The sequence below is a fragment of the Pseudophryne corroboree genome, chromosome 2, assembly GCF_028390025.1.
Source record: "Pseudophryne corroboree isolate aPseCor3 chromosome 2, aPseCor3.hap2, whole genome shotgun sequence".
NCBI lineage: Eukaryota > Metazoa > Chordata > Amphibia > Anura > Myobatrachidae > Pseudophryne > Pseudophryne corroboree.
In genome coordinates, this window is record NC_086445.1 from 957,855,353 (window position 1) to 957,863,228 (window position 7,876).

At 39.4% G+C, this 7,876-nt stretch overlaps 2 pseudogenes; one reads left to right on the plus strand and one right to left on the minus strand.

Annotated features, from left to right (window-relative positions):
* Positions 1–505: 505 nt before the first annotated feature.
* On the minus strand, positions 506–624 carry LOC135053644 (5S ribosomal RNA; annotated as a pseudogene).
* Positions 625–745: 121 nt separating this feature from the next.
* On the plus strand, positions 746–864 carry LOC135053655 (5S ribosomal RNA; annotated as a pseudogene).
* Positions 865–7,876: the final 7,012 nt, after the last annotated feature.

The following is a 7,876-nucleotide window of genomic DNA, read 5'->3' on the forward strand; positions in this document are numbered from 1 at the left end:
CAGGACTAAGTAATGTTAAATGGATAGGTAATTTATATGTGTTTCCAAGAAGACCGACTAACCAGAAAAACTTCCGGAATTTATCACCGTCTACCATTGAACAGTGAGTTCTTTTGATAGGTAGAAGAAAAAGGTGATTGTCGATGGTGCTCCCATGGGTCTATTACATAGGTAATAAGGAAAGGAGAGAAAAAGAAAAAGTGACCCTTATTGGGAGCACTCACTCTTGGAAACAATTAAGATTAAGAATATGCGTAATGAGGTAGATATTAAAACGTAACCTTTAATTATTTTTGTAATAAAATAAGAGTACACAAGAAATTGTTGTGTTTAAAAGTCTGGTTAAACAGTCTGAATCATGGGTTTGGAATTACGACTGTGAATATATAGATGAAAACATATATATAAGGCAAAAATACGGCACAAAGTACGGCAAAACCAAAGGACGCCTGCCAGGTGTTGATTTCTAAGGTTGTTGCAATAGCCAAAGTATTGCCGTCAAAAGAACCTACAACACCTGGTATTCCTTAGTGGTCAACCACCTAAGTACTGACCAGGCCCAACACCGTATTGCTTCCAAGATCGGACGAGATTGGGCATGTGCGGTGTGGTATGGTAGTAGGTTTAAGATTGATGAGGCAAAAACCTGCAGCTGGTATGCAACTATTAAATCCACCATGAACCTGGTTCATGGTGGATTTAATAGTTGCATACCAGCTGCAGGTTTTTGCCTCATCAATCTTAAACCTACTACCATACCACACCGCACATGCCCAATCTCGTCCGATCTTGGAAGCAATACGGTGTTGGGCCTGGTCAGTACTTAGGTGGTTGACCACTAAGGAATACCAGGTGTTGTAGGTTCTTTTGACGGCAATACTTTGGCTATTGCAACAACCTTAGAAATCAACACCTGGCAGGCGTCCTTTGGTTTTGCCGTACTTTGTGCCGTATTTTTGCCTTATATATATGTTTTCATCTATATATTCACAGTCGTAATTCCAAACCCATGATTCAGACTGTTTAACCAGACTTTTAAACACAACAATTTCTTGTGTACTCTTATTTTATTACAAAAATAATTAAAGGTTACGTTTTAATATCTACCTCATTACGCATATTCTTAATCTTAATTGTTTCCAAGAGTGAGTGCTCCCAATAAGGGTCACTTTTTCTTTTTCTCTCCTTTCCTGCTGTGGATCACAACAGCTATTGCTGCCTTAGCCAAATTCTGTGCATGACCATAAAGCTTCACAGAGGTACAATTCATGCATCCTTCATCATAAAAAAAGCACATTGAAAACAAATGATTGTGTGGAACTTATTCCCATGTACATAGGTGCCGATTTATGTTTTGTTGGTGGGTGCTCGGCGGGAGGTGGCAGCGGGAATAAACGGGCAGCTGTGGCAGTGACTAACGCCCATTAGACATTATGCCACACACCGTAATGCCCATTACGCAATATGCCACACACCGCCATGCCTATTACACATTATGCCACACACCGTAATGCCCATTACACATTATGCCACACACCGTTATGCCCATTACGCAATATGCCACCCACCGCAGTGCCTATTACACATTATGCTAGATACCGTAATGCCCATTACACATTATACCACACACCGTAATGCCTATTATGCAATATGGCACACACCGCAATGCCTATTACACAGTTTGCTAGATACCACCATAATGCCCATTACGCAATATATTGCAATGCTTATTACACATTATGCTAGATACCGTAATGCCCATTACACATTATACCACACACCGTAAGGCCCATTATGCAATATGCCACACACCGCAATGCCTATTACACATTATACCACACACCGTAATGCCCATTACCTAATATGCCACACACTGCAATGCCTATTACACATTATGCCACACACCATAATGCCCATTACGCAATATGCCACACAACGCAATACCTATTACACATTATGCCACACACCGTAATGCCCATTACGCAATATGCCACACAACGTACTGCCTATTACACATTACGCCCCGGGAGCACTCACAGAATTGGTGCCTATTTTGGGCCTGTTTCCCCACAGATATACAGTACTGTATGCACTACTCGCATTTTCCTGATTTTTCGGCATTAAAACACACACAAGAAATAAATACAAGGATATTCCTAAATAAGGTGCACATCATAAAAGAATATTTAAACCTCCTAATGATACTCTGTGGACCCCTTCATTCAAAAGTAAAGCATTCATTACCTTTAATACCAAGAAATAATGACACGGAGACTTGAATTTGGCAGAAAAATTGTTCGTTATTTATTGTACCCTAACCATTAGCAAACCTGTAAATTGAAAATTTAGTTAACATGCCGATTCAGCCGGCATATGGTGGCAGAAAAAAGAACGGCTCTATTGAACTGACGCTAACCTTAAAAACGTTAAAATTCAAAACTATCCTAATTTAAATACAAACTATAAAATCGGTAATAGGTGCCCAACTCAACCCCCACGGTGACTACCCACCCTGATGGGTGCTGCCGCTGCCCCCGGACGGGTGGTCGAGCGGCCTTAAAAGTCGATGGAGGTGAGTGCACCTAAACCACACCAAACTGTAAATCACTACAGCTAACAAGACAAACTACAAACTGCCGTTCTTTTCCGCCAACAAAATAGCCAACGATAAAACCAGCCAACAATTCAACGCCAAGGCACTCCGTGACAGAACCTCTACCAACAGGGCGGGAGGGCGGGAAGGCAATTCAGCAGCAAGAGAGACCAAGCTGGCCTAGCATTCCCTATATATATTAACCCTCCCCCTTTTTCCATAGGCTGTCTTTTTCCTCACAGCTAGGTCCACCCCTCACAGGAGGTTTAACTCTTTCCATTCCTATGAAGTAATTTCTCTCTCCGTAGGACAATATCCTGCACTACAAACCTGGGCAAACTGCCATACACAGGTGTACATGTTAGTGGACAAACGTTAAAAAATATATATATTTATGCTGTTTCTAGATAATGCTCTTTCTAGATAATAGATATTTTATGCTAAACTAATAAATTAAGGCCCACATTTATCAAGCCTCAGAGAGTGATAAATTGTACGGTGATAAAGTACAAACCAACCAACTCCTAACTGTCATGTTACAGGTTGTGTTTGAAAAATGACAGGTAGGAGCTGATTGGTTGGTACTTTATCACTGTGCAATTTATCAGTCTCCAAGGCTCAATAAATCTGGGCCTAAAGATCTATAATATACAGAACTATAAAAGCAAAACTGTTTTTATAATTACCTTAAAAACCTTCGCCCAGACTGATATTATAAAGAAAAAGTTCCCAATTGCCAATTTTAAACCGTGTCTATTAATATTACATACAGTATGTGGTAATATTTATTTTTATGTTGGACTGTTCTAAGATGATTGGAATGATTACTAATGGATAAGGCTGATGTACTAACGGCACTTTAATAATAAGAAATATGTACTGTAGTAGCCTGCAGCTAACCTAAAATGATCAAATGTGTAAGAAGCAAATGCACATACATAATATACAGTATTGTGTGTGTATATATTAGATATTATGAGATTCAAAGAATCAGGGCTTCGAAGCATTGAAAATGACTTATTTGTTTAAAAGGGACTATCCATATATATAATTCAAATATATGATATTCCTCTGCCATGCCTAATGAATACTGTATGACATTACAAAATATATATATATTAGTGACACATAAATCATAGCTTTACCCTTCTGCAAGAAATTCTGTATGATGTTATATAGCGCAACGGAATATGCTGCGCTATATAAGAAACTGTTAATAAATAATAAATAAATAAATGTATTTTATTTTATGTTTACAGCACAATTATTAGCTTCATTATGCATGTAGTGAAATGGTTTGTCCATAGTGTGTATGTACGTATGTCTGTCTGTCTGTCTGTCTATCTATCAATATATACAGTATATATAGATGCTTGGGACCAGAAGTATCTTGGATATTGGATTTTTCCGTATTTTGGAATAATTGCATACCATAATGAGATATCATGGTGATGGGACCTAAGTCTAAGCACAGAATGCATTTATGTTTCAGATACACCTTATACACACAGCCTGAAGGTCATTTAATACAATATTTTTTATAACTTTGTGTATTGATCAAAGTTTGTGTACATTGAGCCATCAGAAAACAAATGTTTCAGTATCTAAGTTTCACTCAAAAAATACCGTATTTCGCAATATTCCGATTTTCCGAATATTTGGATATGGGATACTCAACCTGTAAATATTTTCAGTAAGCAATTTCAATTCAAATAAGTTAAATCTTCAGTCTGTGCTGCTTCCCCAGGGATGATCACTTGTTGCATAAAGACCCAATAAAGCCATCAAATGTAATAATTTGCCAGGGAGCTAAAACTTTTATATCCAATGGTTAATGTCCAATGGTGGTTCCACCTTATTATACTATAATTTCCAATAGTATTGTCCACCGTTAGCCACGGTTTCATCCTTTTAACCTTAGAATCCTTTAGTGTTAGTTTAAAGAGAAAACGGGGGTAATTCAGACCTGATCATAGCAGCAAATTTGTTAGCAGTTGGGCAAAACCATGTGCACTGCAGGGGGGGCAGATATAACATGTGCAGAGAGCGTTAGATTTGGGTGGGTTATATTGTTTCTGTGCAGGGTAAATACTGGCTGCTTTATTTTTAGACTGCGATTTAGATTTCAGTTCGAACACACCCCACCCAAATCTAACTCTCTCTGCACATGTTATCTGCCCCCCCCCCCTGCAGTGCACATGGTTTTGCCCAACTGCTAACAAATTTGCTGCTATGATCAGATCTGAATCACCCCCCAAGGCCTTCCATATTGCTACCAATACCATTGGATATTACAGTACAGTATAGTACGGTGGAACCACCATTGGACGTTGACTATTTTATATAAAATTTAGCGCTCCATGGAAAATTATTACATTATATATATATATATATATATATACTCTGTATTTATACACATACATACAGACAGAGAGAGGGAGGGAGTTCAAAATAGTATGTGTCAGATATCATTACGCAAGTATAACAGTAATCCACACTATGGACCTGATTAAGAAATGTATGCAAACCCAATTTTTTCACATGTGAGCAATTATCATTGGTCTGTGCATACATCTAATAACGGGTGAGAGGCATTAAAAATGCAGGTGTGTCACAACTGTTTTTGAGGTGTGTAATCAGAGGCGGCACCTAGTGTGGTAAATAGTCCCCCTGCATGCATCTTTGAAAAGGGAGCATGCAGTAGCCTTACTGGGCCCCTCCTGCGTGACCCCACAGGAAACTTCCATTACATTACTCTGGGAGCGTGCCCCTAGATTTACCAGAGGAGATGCCCGGCTGCCCCTGGAGACTTTGGCTGCACTGCTGGCTCCTCTTCATGCGCTGCTCAAGAATGCCACAGGGCAGCACCTGGCTCCATCTCACTGCGGAGAAGTCTGCGTTGTGGTATCACCCCATGGAAGGGTGACACCCGGGAACATCTCACACCCCCTTTGTGACTCTTCCGTGTAATTGCCTGTGACTCCGGTCCTGTACGCAGTTACCATGGCTCCGGTGCCTCACTTCCAGAGGCTGTGCCGTATAGACATAGGACGACACAGACGGGCGATGTTTACCTGATGTGCGTCCGATGACTGAGTATCTATACGCAAGCTGCGGATCAGAGATGCCAATTATGGGAGAATACATTTGCGTATATATCTGAATTGGAAAGTTACCTGTCTCTTTATTCCGAAAATGAGTTTATCGTACCAATTACAAATTTAAAGGCGTCTCAAAATAAAAATGAAATGAGTCATTTGCAAAATATAATTACACTAATTAACGTTAACCTTTAGTAGGAATACGACTAATAAAAATGCTTTTGCGGCATTCTGAATTTAAGCTACAAGAATGGTATAATAACCGTAATGTTATGGGCTATTTGTTTTGGAAATATTTTAATTAACATTACGAAAATTGAGCAGGAATGGCACGTATTCCTTCCAAATGTAGCTGGATATGCTCGATATACAATAATACTTAACATTTCCTGACAGGTAATGAGTATTGTAACATTAACAAGATCTATTAGACGTGCATTATAGCAATAAAGGAAAGTATATGCCACATGAATTTACTTTGCTGAGAAATGCACAGAAATATTGATTTATTGAATTAAGACGGAAAAAAAATCTACTTTACCCGTAAACTAAACTGTTCTGTGACCCAGATTATGCTCAGAATTATTGTCAGAACTTTGTGTTCCTCATGGATATCGCAGTTGCCATTCTCCACTTATTGGCACAATAAAATGAGAAAGTTGCGCTATTGTAGGTTATATATTTATTCTTGTTGAGGATCGTTAGGTTCTGGCTGGGGTCCTATTTGGCTCTGTTGTGTTGCATCTCATCTTCTGCCAGACAATAGAACTGAGAAAAAACTGCAAGTCAATAGTAGTTGCTAATGATAATATTTAGTAAGATGGCACAAAGCTTCCTGCAAATAATATATTTGGCCTGACACCGTACACGGTGTAAATTTCTCCATTAACAATTACAGCACTTGCTAACAGTATTGGATGTAGGTGGGGGGAGTTCATTGATTTTACAAGAGACAAAGGAATGCAGACCCATTGAACATATATTTGCACTGAACAGGTCAATATATTCAGAAATAAACAGGCATTTATTCCAAATAAAAAAATATATTATAAAGTTACATATTTATTTGTTATATTTGTGAACTGTTTTAGAGCTGGTTTATACAGTATAAGAGATGTGCGTGCCGTGTTATGTTTTGGTTATAGCTTTAGTTCCAATTTCATCCCCGTGTTTTGATTTTTCAAAACCACCCTCAGGTGTTTTGGTTCGGATTTGGATTGTTGTTAAGAAAAACGATAATCATTGCTAAAAATCGCTAAAAAAAAATGCTAAACTCATGTCATTTTTTCAATCCATAACCCAAAAATTGGATTTAAAATCCGAATTCCGAACAGCATTCAAGATCCGAACCGGGACTTGGTACGGATCGTATCTCCTCGAAGTATCCGGACCAGGTTTTAGTTCAGTTCAGATCCACAAAATTTGGGTGGTCTAAAATTTCTTTAGAACCGAACCGCACATCTCTAGTTTACATGGGCTATTTTTTCCTTCCTTTTCTGATGCAACACCACAACGTATACAGACAAGTACAACGGACATATAGCTCCATAGTCTCTGCAAAGTGCTTATCCAAATACTAAACCTGTGGTTCCTCCTTGCAACACAGGTCAACACAGAAACAAATGCAGCTATCTTGCGGTTTTCAATTTTGGACCATATAACTAAAACAGACAGTACAGGACTGGGCGGTGCTGTTTTCTATGAAAAACATTACCAGGAACCACCTAACCTGCTGATAGACCAGTGTCCGGGATACAGTCTGCCTGAACTCTAAAGTAGCTACAATGGACTAGTCTGGTGATACAGGTTTTAGGAAGGAGTGTCATAGTATACTATTCCACCCCACCGTGTGGTATTCCTGTGAGGTGTACCTCCACTGATTGCGCACCCTGCTAGCAGCATATAACACAGTGCACCCCAAATGGGGGCCTCTGAGGGTTCCTCTGCGGGCAGGATGTGCCTCACGTGGATTGTTCATACAGGTTATATGATACGACTACACAAGTGCCCGTTCTCCTATGTATGCATTAGGCCCATGTATGGCTTACCTCCCAGTGTAACCTCCGTAGTGCGCCCAACATGGCTGCCTCATCTGGTACGCTTGTGGATGGGATGAAAATACATGGACCTGACAGTTTTGTTGGGAGCCTACTCTGAACGTTAGGACGCTTCAATCACCCCC